Source organism: Triticum dicoccoides, chromosome 4A (genome assembly GCF_002162155.2).
Source record: "Triticum dicoccoides isolate Atlit2015 ecotype Zavitan chromosome 4A, WEW_v2.0, whole genome shotgun sequence".
In the NCBI taxonomy this organism is placed as follows: domain Eukaryota; kingdom Viridiplantae; phylum Streptophyta; class Magnoliopsida; order Poales; family Poaceae; genus Triticum; species Triticum dicoccoides.
The window spans coordinates 482262648-482272419 of NC_041386.1; the positions used below are offsets into that span (position 1 = coordinate 482262648).

Below are 9772 nucleotides of genomic sequence, written 5' to 3' on the forward strand. Positions count from 1 at the left end.
ATTTGCTCCCGCCTGATCGACATCCCACACCACACGGATGCACCGTACACGGCTCAGGACGACGCAGTAGCGGCTAGTGGACAGTGTCATCAAGCACGAGGTCTAGCTCGTCGTGTGCACCGGCGAGCACCAGCCGCCAGGGAACAAAGCCGCCAATCAACGGTCAGCGCACGCCTCTATATCATTGATCAGAATCATCAGATGATCGTTCGTATATCCAGCACAAGCACGCCGTTTAGGTTCAGTGTATATGCATGTCTACTGACAGTTATTCCGTTTTGGGTACCGCGTGTTTGCCACATGCATTAGAGTAGAGTCGCTTATTTAAAACCAAAAATTTAAAACACATTTGATTCAGACTATAGTTCGATTTCATTCCAAATATTTTTGGAGGGAAAAGTTGTCGCCATGCTACTTACATTGACTAGTTAGCGTGTACGTGCAACGCACGTCTTCACAAATCACAGTACATGTCGAAGAAATGCATAAAAATGGATGTGTCTAAAACTAAAATGCGTATAGATACATCCATTACTCCGACAAGTATTTCCGGACAAGTTTGACCTCGATGGCCACCGCGTCGATAAGCATGTAGAGTGCTGGCTCCGATGTCGAGCTCGTGAAGGCTCAAACTGACCCTGCAGCTTGCACCGAAGAAAGATGGAAATAAGTTCGATCCTTGTAATAGCTTACAGATACCTGGGGTAAATACTTTAAAGTATTCTTGTTCAAAAAGTGGAATCATTCTCAAATATAGGTGGACAAAGTACACAAGAAGCTTCATATCTCACTGGACAATTATGTGACCATGACGGCAAAATGTTCATAGGATTTCTCAGGTTTGGCATCCATCCAAGAATATTCAGAGTTCCAGTCAGGTCAGAGCTACACTTAACGCACTGGGCTAGCTAAAGCTCAGAAACATGGCATCTTTGATGGTTCAACAGGTCAAAAGGTAAAGATTTGAAATTAAGATTCAAGATCAAATTATTTTTTCCATTTGTCACATACTTTTGTGGTAATTTCAGCATAAGAGGTGTGATGTACTGTTTGACCCCATTTTTCAGTAACCATCACTAAAGTTCCAAAATGAGAGACATTTGAGAACTGCTTCTTTTCTTAGCAGAAAGTCTCAAGTTACGTGTGACCTACCTAGTCCAGTAGATGTTGAAGGCCTGCTTGTAGATCACCGGCAGGTTGGCGTCATGGAGAAAGTTAAGGCCCTTGGGCTGACGGCGATCTTCATCCTTATCATCCGCAGGAGGGAGCCATTTATACGTGAAGGAAATAGGATGTTTCAGGTCAGTTTCCTCATCCACATTGACCAAGAGTTGTACTAACTTACAAGTACCAAGAAGCTGGTCGGACAAGTAAATTTTCAATCCAAAATATCCAGTATCCCTTTTTAGTAAATATCGAATATTTACATTCATCTGATTTTAAAAAGAGAAAGTGTAGTCCCTTTGGAAGGGAGAGAGAGCTCAGCTATCCTCTTGACTTGTGACTTATGGAAAAGAAAGTTAAGGGGACAAGAACAGTTCATCATCAATGGACCAGATGGCACTCGTACGTGCTCAGAATTCTGAATTACTCTTACAAATCCATAGTAAGTGTCATGGTTTTAGTTCAAATTTTAATTAAAACCACGACACTTATTTTGTATTGGAGGGAGTAACATTTTTCTTTATCTTGCTGGTCTCAGGAACCACCAAACATACTAATACTTGGAATGATCAATTGACAGAAAGCAGTGAAGAACTCACTTTTGAAGAGGTGCGTCTCAAGGCTCCCAACGCTCATGAATTTGTACACCAACATCCGGTGTTCATGCTCGTAGCACTACCCAACCAATTTCACCAGGTTCTTCTGCCTTAGTTGCCCAAGAAAGAAAACTTCAGCCTACAACAACAGAACCATATAAGCTAGTCATTCATCAGCCAGGCTTCAAAATTGATCTACCAATGATCTGATCATGCTGGCGCGTGCATTGCACTCTATTTCGCACTCACCAATATAATGAATATGTACAGAGCATTATAATCAATATAATGAATGCCATAAATCCCTGAATTCCATCTGTTAAACAAGCAATTTATGTGCCATCCATCGAGTTTTGCACATCGGGAAAGACATCTAACTATGTATAGATTTAAGTGAATAGAAAAACACTGCAACGACAAACTGACTCTTTGTAATGAAGGATACGTACCACTGTAATGGGTATACAGGAAAAGAAAGGAACATTCTATCTGTTGAGAATGAAGAAATTCACAATTACTAACTATTTTCTTATAAAAACTTAACCACAAGGCAACATATCAAAATTTACAGCTTCAGTCAAATTGCAAATCCATGATTACAGAAGAAAAATAGTAGTACTAATACTATAAAGCAGCCAAAAAATGATATTGAAGTGGACTTTCTGATGCCAATGTAAAGCATTGCATGCTATTTAGACAGAACACAGACATGACACTGCAGATGATACCTTGGCACAGTCTCCAAGCTAGGTCATGATACTATGAGCAGCTTCAAACATCTCACCAAGTGTCTGTCAGGGTGACCTATCCAGAATTGAAAAAAAAGAAACAAAAAGAAGATGGTTCTGTTCAAGGTGTACATGTTAGATGAAGAAACAAAAGCTTCAATGGATAAGGCATTGCACCTTAGTCGCATAGCATGATGCACCAAAAAGTTCCAAGCCATCAGCAATGACTCCCCTCTCCTTTAATCTTGGCTATGTCAGAAGCAAGCTGTACACAATCACAAGAGGCGACCAGCAGCAACGCACTTAAACCCGAATGAAGCTATATCAAGAAACAAATATAAAAAATGAGAAGCAACAACAGCAGCTCAAGAAATATAAATAAAAACAACTCTATAGACAGAAGCCCGGTTGGTGTTGAAGCACCCAAAGGAAATTTTACTTAGATGTAACCACATCAGGTAAGAAGAAAATTACCTCGCACTCTATTGAATCAAAGTGTAGTATTGAATTATCCTCACTGAAGAAGCCAAGTCCTCCATCTGGACAAGGGCCTGCAGTAACAGCAACACCTAAACTAAATATGCGGCTGTCTTGTCCGGTCAGATCCTAGTTTGCACCATTGTCATGGAATAAATTGACATCAAACATTACAGAGAAGCGATAATTTACATGCATTAAGAAAAGTCATTGTTGATTTTATCATGCAGTGTGGTAGTATATTCAGAGCAATGAGGCCAGCGACATCATAAATACGGAGTACTAACCAAAATTCACATGAAAGCAATTGCCATGGGATTTCTAACAAGTGAGTATATGTCTGGAGAGTCAGAAGCATGGGCCAGCGACACCATAGAGTCAGTAGCATGGGGAAGGATGCCCAACACATGACTGAAGAACAAAGTGCAAGGAAGAAAGACGAACAGACTAACAGATGACTGGATCAGCTACCCATGTTGATGTCGCTTCATCGACGGCAAGCAACTGCATGTCTTCGACTGTAGCATTTGCACATAAATCACGCATTGATCTAGGACAATCACTTCACATCCATTTAAAATTAAACATGATTAATCAAGGATCAAGCCACTCACCTTGCGGCTAGAATCCACCAGCACCATCTCTCCAGGTTACTGCACATGAAGAATTAATCACTTCCCCAAAGTGAGAATTTCTGCATACCTTATACACGAGGCTCCTAACATTTCGGTAAAAAACAACAACTATATATGGCATATAATGCTAGTTGGGAGAGAATTATACCAACATATGTTGCTGAAAGGTTTATTTACCTTTCACATAGGTCGTAGTAATAGTGCAACAGTACAATGGTCATATGTGAAATGCTCAAAGCTCAAAAGAGAATATATTTGTTTTGTTCATGAATCAAATAACCATACATGTTTTAAATGTATTAAAACCATTACTACTGTCCAGAAAGAACCTTGTGAACCGATCTATAAGTCCAGCTGGTGCAGTAATTGACTAATTTTCAGAGCACACTTGTCAGTAGGCACACCAACTTCTGCCAAAATAGAAAATCTCTTGAGTCGTGTACTTCTGAAAGCATGCTTGGCAGTAGCCATACCTCGTTAATTCTCCAATATCTAATAATCGTTTTGCAAACAGAAATATCAATAGAAAAAACAAAAAAATCAATAAATCATGAGATAATAAAAGGTTATGATAAAAAAAGTGAGAACCAATTCATAACATGAATTCATGAAAACTTCACCATTTAGCTACAACACGAAATTCAAAAACATCTTCACTGTTGTGTCCCTGATAAAAATCAGGAATAAATTTCATTAGATCACAAGATCAAGGTGAGAAGAAACAGTCCTTTTGAAAATTCTAATCCCAGAAATAAAGACCACCTACTTGGTGCATCCATCACTTCCCAGTCCGACAAAATCAACTACAACTTCATACAAAATAGGTTTCTTCACAGAAAGAATCTTCCCTCCGCCCTTGTGTGGACACACGAGAGAAGTTTACAAGCTCATGCGAGCACACATTCAAATTATGTAAAACTAATTTTACTATTGTATGGATAAAACGGAAAACTTTTGACAAATAACCTAACTCTCAAATCTGCACTGCTCGTCTGGAGACGCAATGATTCAGCATAAGTTTTTTTTATCCACAACCGGACAAGAAAAGGTGAAAAAGAACTCCAAAATTTCGGTAATTGGTTACAGTTTTACATTAAAAGCTGAAAACTTGATAAGGGTATTATTCAGAAGGGTAAACATAGCAGTCAGACATCAGTTCTATAGAAGCTCAAAAGAGTGAGAGGAAGACTAAAAAACACATGTGAGTAGAGAAGCGAAGACAATGGAATTGTTTGGAAATGAGGACAATACCTGAAGCAAAAAATGATGGTACAATAGGTGGCACCAAAATGGCTTAAGAAGTATGGAACATTATCATGTTGGTCTCAAATATGCAGATTAGAGATGTATAATACTCTAAATATCCGGATGCTTTATAATATAAAGCGGGGGTAAACCCTTTATCAGAATACTCTAAATATAGTTGAACATATCTGTCGGGTAGAAAATTCAGAGAATATGGTAATCCCTTACTCAAATGTAACATTGCACGTGTGATTAGTTGAAAGTATCTCTTATACCAAGGAAGAATATCTGCACCTTATGTCTTCAGGCTAACTTATGACTGGTTGAGATATCTCTTATGAGGAATCATTCTGGAGAAGCCTGCAACATAAGCGTTATGCCAGTACCACCAGCGAACTGAAGTCATAGAAATCAACCTTAGTTCGTAAATTTGATTTGGCAGGCGAGGCAGAGCTGGTCGCCAGGGCGGAGATCGCCACAGCGGGCGTCGTCGACGGCGGGGGACATGGCGGCCAAGATGCAAAAGGATTGCTCGATTGACCGCACGGCTGGTCCTGCCCTTGCACGACTGCTCCTGCCGCCTCCCCTTGCGCGTGCAGGTCGGCATCGATTGTGCCCTCGCCGGCGGGCTGCGGCGAACGGGCGCGGCGCTGCCGGAGGAGCGGAGGCAGCCCGGCGAGACTGTGCTGGGGAAGGCGTGGCCGGGCGCGCCTCTGCCGGAGGTCACCGCATCCAGTGCCAGGGATGGGTCGGTGCCGCCATCAGATGGGATCATCGGCGGCGGCAGTCCGCGGTCGCGTCCGTGGGGCAGCAGAGGATCTGCGGGGAGCGGCCGAGCGGGGGATCTGCGGGAGGCGTGGGTAGCAGAGGAGGAGTAGCGAAGGTCGTGGGTTCGTGCGGGCAGTTTTGTTCAGGACGAAGGAACGGGGAGGATTAGTCGTGCGGGTCCTTTTGCTTACTGCGTGATTAGTGGCTTGCTAGTATTAAACATAAAAAAACTACGGACCATTAGATGTTCATGATGGATGGTTGTGATTGTTTGGATCTGCCGCTCTCTTTCTTTTATAGTGGTAGTAGATAGTAGATAGACCATACTTAGTTAAACAGTCTACCAGTTTTAGCTAGCTACCACCATCGCCACCGCCACGGCTAGTGTAGAATGCGGCAATGCGGGCTTCGACGACCCAGAAATGCGCTTTTGTGGCGGTGGCCCAGCCCGACCATCCATTTGCGGCGGTGGGCGTGGGCGCAGTCCCGAGGGCCCAAATCTGCTGCTCCATTTTCACAGCTTTCTATAGAGCCACGTTCATCTGGTCCCTTAAGGGTTTAAAGGATCTGCCATGTGCTTCTCCTCCTCATCATCCCCAAAATTGAAGACGAGGGGGAGCTTCTCCAGGTGCGTCATTGAAGACGAGGATGGGATTGGAGCTGGACGAGATGAGAATGGGAGGCACCAAGGAGAGGGAGGGTGACAACCTATTATAGGCTCCTGCCAGCACCATTAAGGAGGCAGTTGGGAAGGCAGCAGGCGGGCGGCGATGGGTGGTCAAAGGGTGTGTCTCCTAGTGAGAAACGTTGTTGCGGCCAGCTCGGGCGCTTCACGGGTGCACAGATTATCGCGTCTGCTCACAATTCCTCCCAGCATGCTCACTCGCAAGATAGGAGATGATGCCCGTGATGGCCATCCGACGGCACGCCACGAAAATCTAAGGGAGCGTGCATGCATTAATGGCCGGGTTCCCATCGCGGTGTTGCATGGAAGCCGAGTTGCTTAAAATATCGCGTGCGGCGTGAGCAGGAAAAGCTAAAACTATGCTCCTATGCTAATGGTTGGATATGGAGCAACCTCCAAACGGGCCTCCACTGCCTGCCTCCAATTTTGAAATCATCATGTAGAAGAGATTATTGTCAGTCCTATGGAACCATCGTGTTGCTATTGGTTATACATTGTATGATCATAAGAGTATTAGTGTATGGGAATGTGCTACGCAACAAAAATTTATCCTACACGATCACACCCAGAAACTCTATGAAGATGACGGTAACGATCAAAATCACGGATGAGAAGAGTAGTGGAAGCTATGAAGAGTCGGTGCAGCGCAACGGTTTCCCGCAGCTAGGTTTCACCTCCCAGCCATGAGAAAGTTCTCCGAGATGAGAGTCAAAGTGTACAATCCCTCTGAGGTATCCACGCATTCCGTAGTAGTAGTCCGGTAGAGCTTCGACGTCCAGGTAGAAGAACTCCGAGAAAACTAGAGAGAGAAAGCCTAGCGGCGCTTCTGTCTAATTAGGAGTCTAATCTATTAAACCAATTAGACCAAGATTAGAGCCCATCTAATTGGAAGCCTAAACACTTAGGCCAATTAGATCGGTAGAGTGTGGATCTATGCAGGAGGGATCCCCTTTGGATTGGTGTGTTGCAATAGGGAGCCCTCCACACGTATATATAGGTGGAGAGAGAGGAGGGGGCGCCCAAGGAGGGGGAATCATACTCCTCCAATTAGAGCAAGGAGGGAAGGACTCCCTCTCCTTGCCTAATTCAGCCCTTCCATATGGAAGTGGCACCCCATGTGGGACCTATGGGGCCCACTAAGGGGGTCATCTCATGACAGCTCTCCACAACTTTCTTCCACAAATTAAATCCCGGATGTCTCCAAAACCCATTCCAAGACCCCTAAAAACTTTCCATATATAGATCCAAATTTTCCAAAATCATGTTATACCTTTCCGGAATTCATAGAACCCTCCCGTAACTATCCGAAACACTTTCAGAACTATCCAAAACTATTTCGGAGCTCATTTACCCATTTCACATTTCTCCGGTAACCATGACTATTACCCGTTAAGTGTGTGACCCTACAAGTTTAGAAATAAGAGGACACTTTCCGGTCAATAGTTAATAGAGGGATCTGGACACCCTTAATAACTTCCGCATATTCATGAATTACTCAAACGAACCTTTGTTTACGAATACCATTCCCTTTGCTTCGCGAACATTTACATAACCCGAGGTGAGATAATTGGTATCCTCGCGATCAACTCCTTGATTACTATACCAATTATCCTCATTATTGGTTTTGCTCTATTTACTCGGGTCCATGTTCCGGTATAGCGTGATCATAATCACAAGTGTCTGGCAAGATGATTTTTTTAGAAATCTAGGCCCACTTTATTAAGTCTCAGAAATGTTCATGGGTACAAGATTTTGATCGTGGGGAATCCCCAACCACAAATGACGGTCTACTCCTAAATTACATGAGTACTTAGCTAGATTGTGCGCCTCAAAATTAAAACACCTATGTTCATGGATGAAAGTACATGAAAGAAAAAGTCTCGAGCGGCTGATGATCTCCTTGATAACTGCACCATGCCTTCCACCTATGAGTTGATGAATATCGTTAATTACTCCAAGCAATCCGAGACGACGTGAAGATGCTGGATGCCCAAATCCTCAGAGAGGCAAGAGCTTCCCTCACAACATATGCTTCTAAAGTTGTTTGGTCATTCATCTGAGAAACTAACGTCGAGGACCCCATGTAGATGCCATCATGGTTCCTGCACACTGCCATCGAAATGCCCAGCTTGCCATGGTTAGCTACAACTCCATCAACATTGAATTTGAAAGTGCCTTCAGGTGGAGCCAGTTATCGTTCAGTACTATCTGTTGAGTGCCCCGTTGACTGTCTCGGAGCTGCATCCGGCTCCAGGGCCTCTGTGATGCCCCCGATTCAATCGTACACTAATCATACATGCAAACGTGTACAATCAAGATCAGGGACTCATGGGAAGATATCACAATACAACTCTACAGATAAAATAAGTCATACAAGCATCATATTATAAGCCAGGGGCCTCGAGGGCTCGAATACAAGAGCTCGATCATAGACGAGTCAGCGGAAGCAACAATATCTGAGTACAAACATAAGTAAACAAGTCTGCCTTAAGAAGGCTAGCACAAACTGGGATACATATCGAAGGAGGCACAGGCCTCCTGCATGGAACCTCCTAAACTACTCCTAGTCGTCGTTAGCAGCCTACACGTAGTAGTAGGCACCTCCAGAGTAGTAGGAGTCATCGTTGACGGTGGCGTCTGGCTCCTGGACTCCAACTTCTGGTCGCAACAAACGGGTATAGAAAGGGGAAAAAAGGGGGGAGCAAAGCAACCGTGAGTACTCATCCAAAGTACTCGCAAACAAGGAGCTACACTACATATGCATTGGTATCAATGAAAGGGGTAGTATATGTGGAGTGAACTGCAGAATGCCGGAATAAGAGGGGGATAGCTAGTCCTATCGAAGACTACGCTTCTGGCCGTCTCCATCTTGCAGCATGTAGAAGAGAGTAGATGGTAAGTTCACCAAGTATCATCGCATAACATAATCCTACTCGGTGATCCTCCCCTCGTCGCCCTGTGAGAGAGCGATCACCGGGTTGTATCTGGCACTTGGAAGGGTGTATTTTATTAAGTATCCGGTTCTAGTTGTCATAAGGTTAAGGTACAACTCCGGGTCGTCCTTTTACCGAGGGACACGGCTATTCGAATAGATAAACCTCCCTGCAGGGGTGCGCCACATTTCCCAACACGCTCGATCCCCTTTGGCCGGACACACTTTCCTGGGTCATGCCTGGCCTCGGAAGATCAACACGTCGTAGCCCCCCCCCCTAGGCACAACAGAGAGGTCATCGCGCTAGTCTAAATCCTAAGCGCCGGGGGGGGGGGGGGAGGGTCTGGGCCAATCACCCATTGCACACCTGCATGTTGCGTACGCGGCCGGTGAGCAGACCTAGCAACCTCCATTACAAAGGAAGTTGCGTTACGCGGTCCAACCCGGCGTGCGCCACTCAGTCGCTCACGTCACGAAGGCTTCGACTGATACCACGACATTGAGTGCCCATAACTGTTCCCGCGTAGTTGGTTAGTGCATAT

The 9772-nt window shown here is 44.3% G+C and overlaps 1 long non-coding RNA gene across 16 annotated transcripts; it reads right to left on the minus strand.

The window, feature by feature from the left end:
* Positions 1 to 348: 348 nt before the first annotated feature.
* On the minus strand, positions 349 to 5771 carry LOC119286316. Of its 16 annotated transcripts, XR_005140381.1 has the most exons (10): positions 5262 to 5760; positions 5140 to 5205; positions 3580 to 3618; positions 3418 to 3483; positions 2963 to 3039; positions 2666 to 2807; positions 2489 to 2564; positions 1764 to 1899; positions 1153 to 1358; positions 349 to 638 (listed from the first exon to the last, which is right to left on the minus strand). It is a non-coding gene; the product is annotated as an uncharacterized LOC119286316 (long non-coding RNA). The 16 variants fall into 16 exon arrangements; XR_005140373.1 differs by having other exon boundaries at positions 3580 to 5205; positions 5262 to 5771; XR_005140380.1 differs by having other exon boundaries at positions 3253 to 3483; positions 5140 to 5764.
* Positions 5772 to 9772: the final 4001 nt, after the last annotated feature.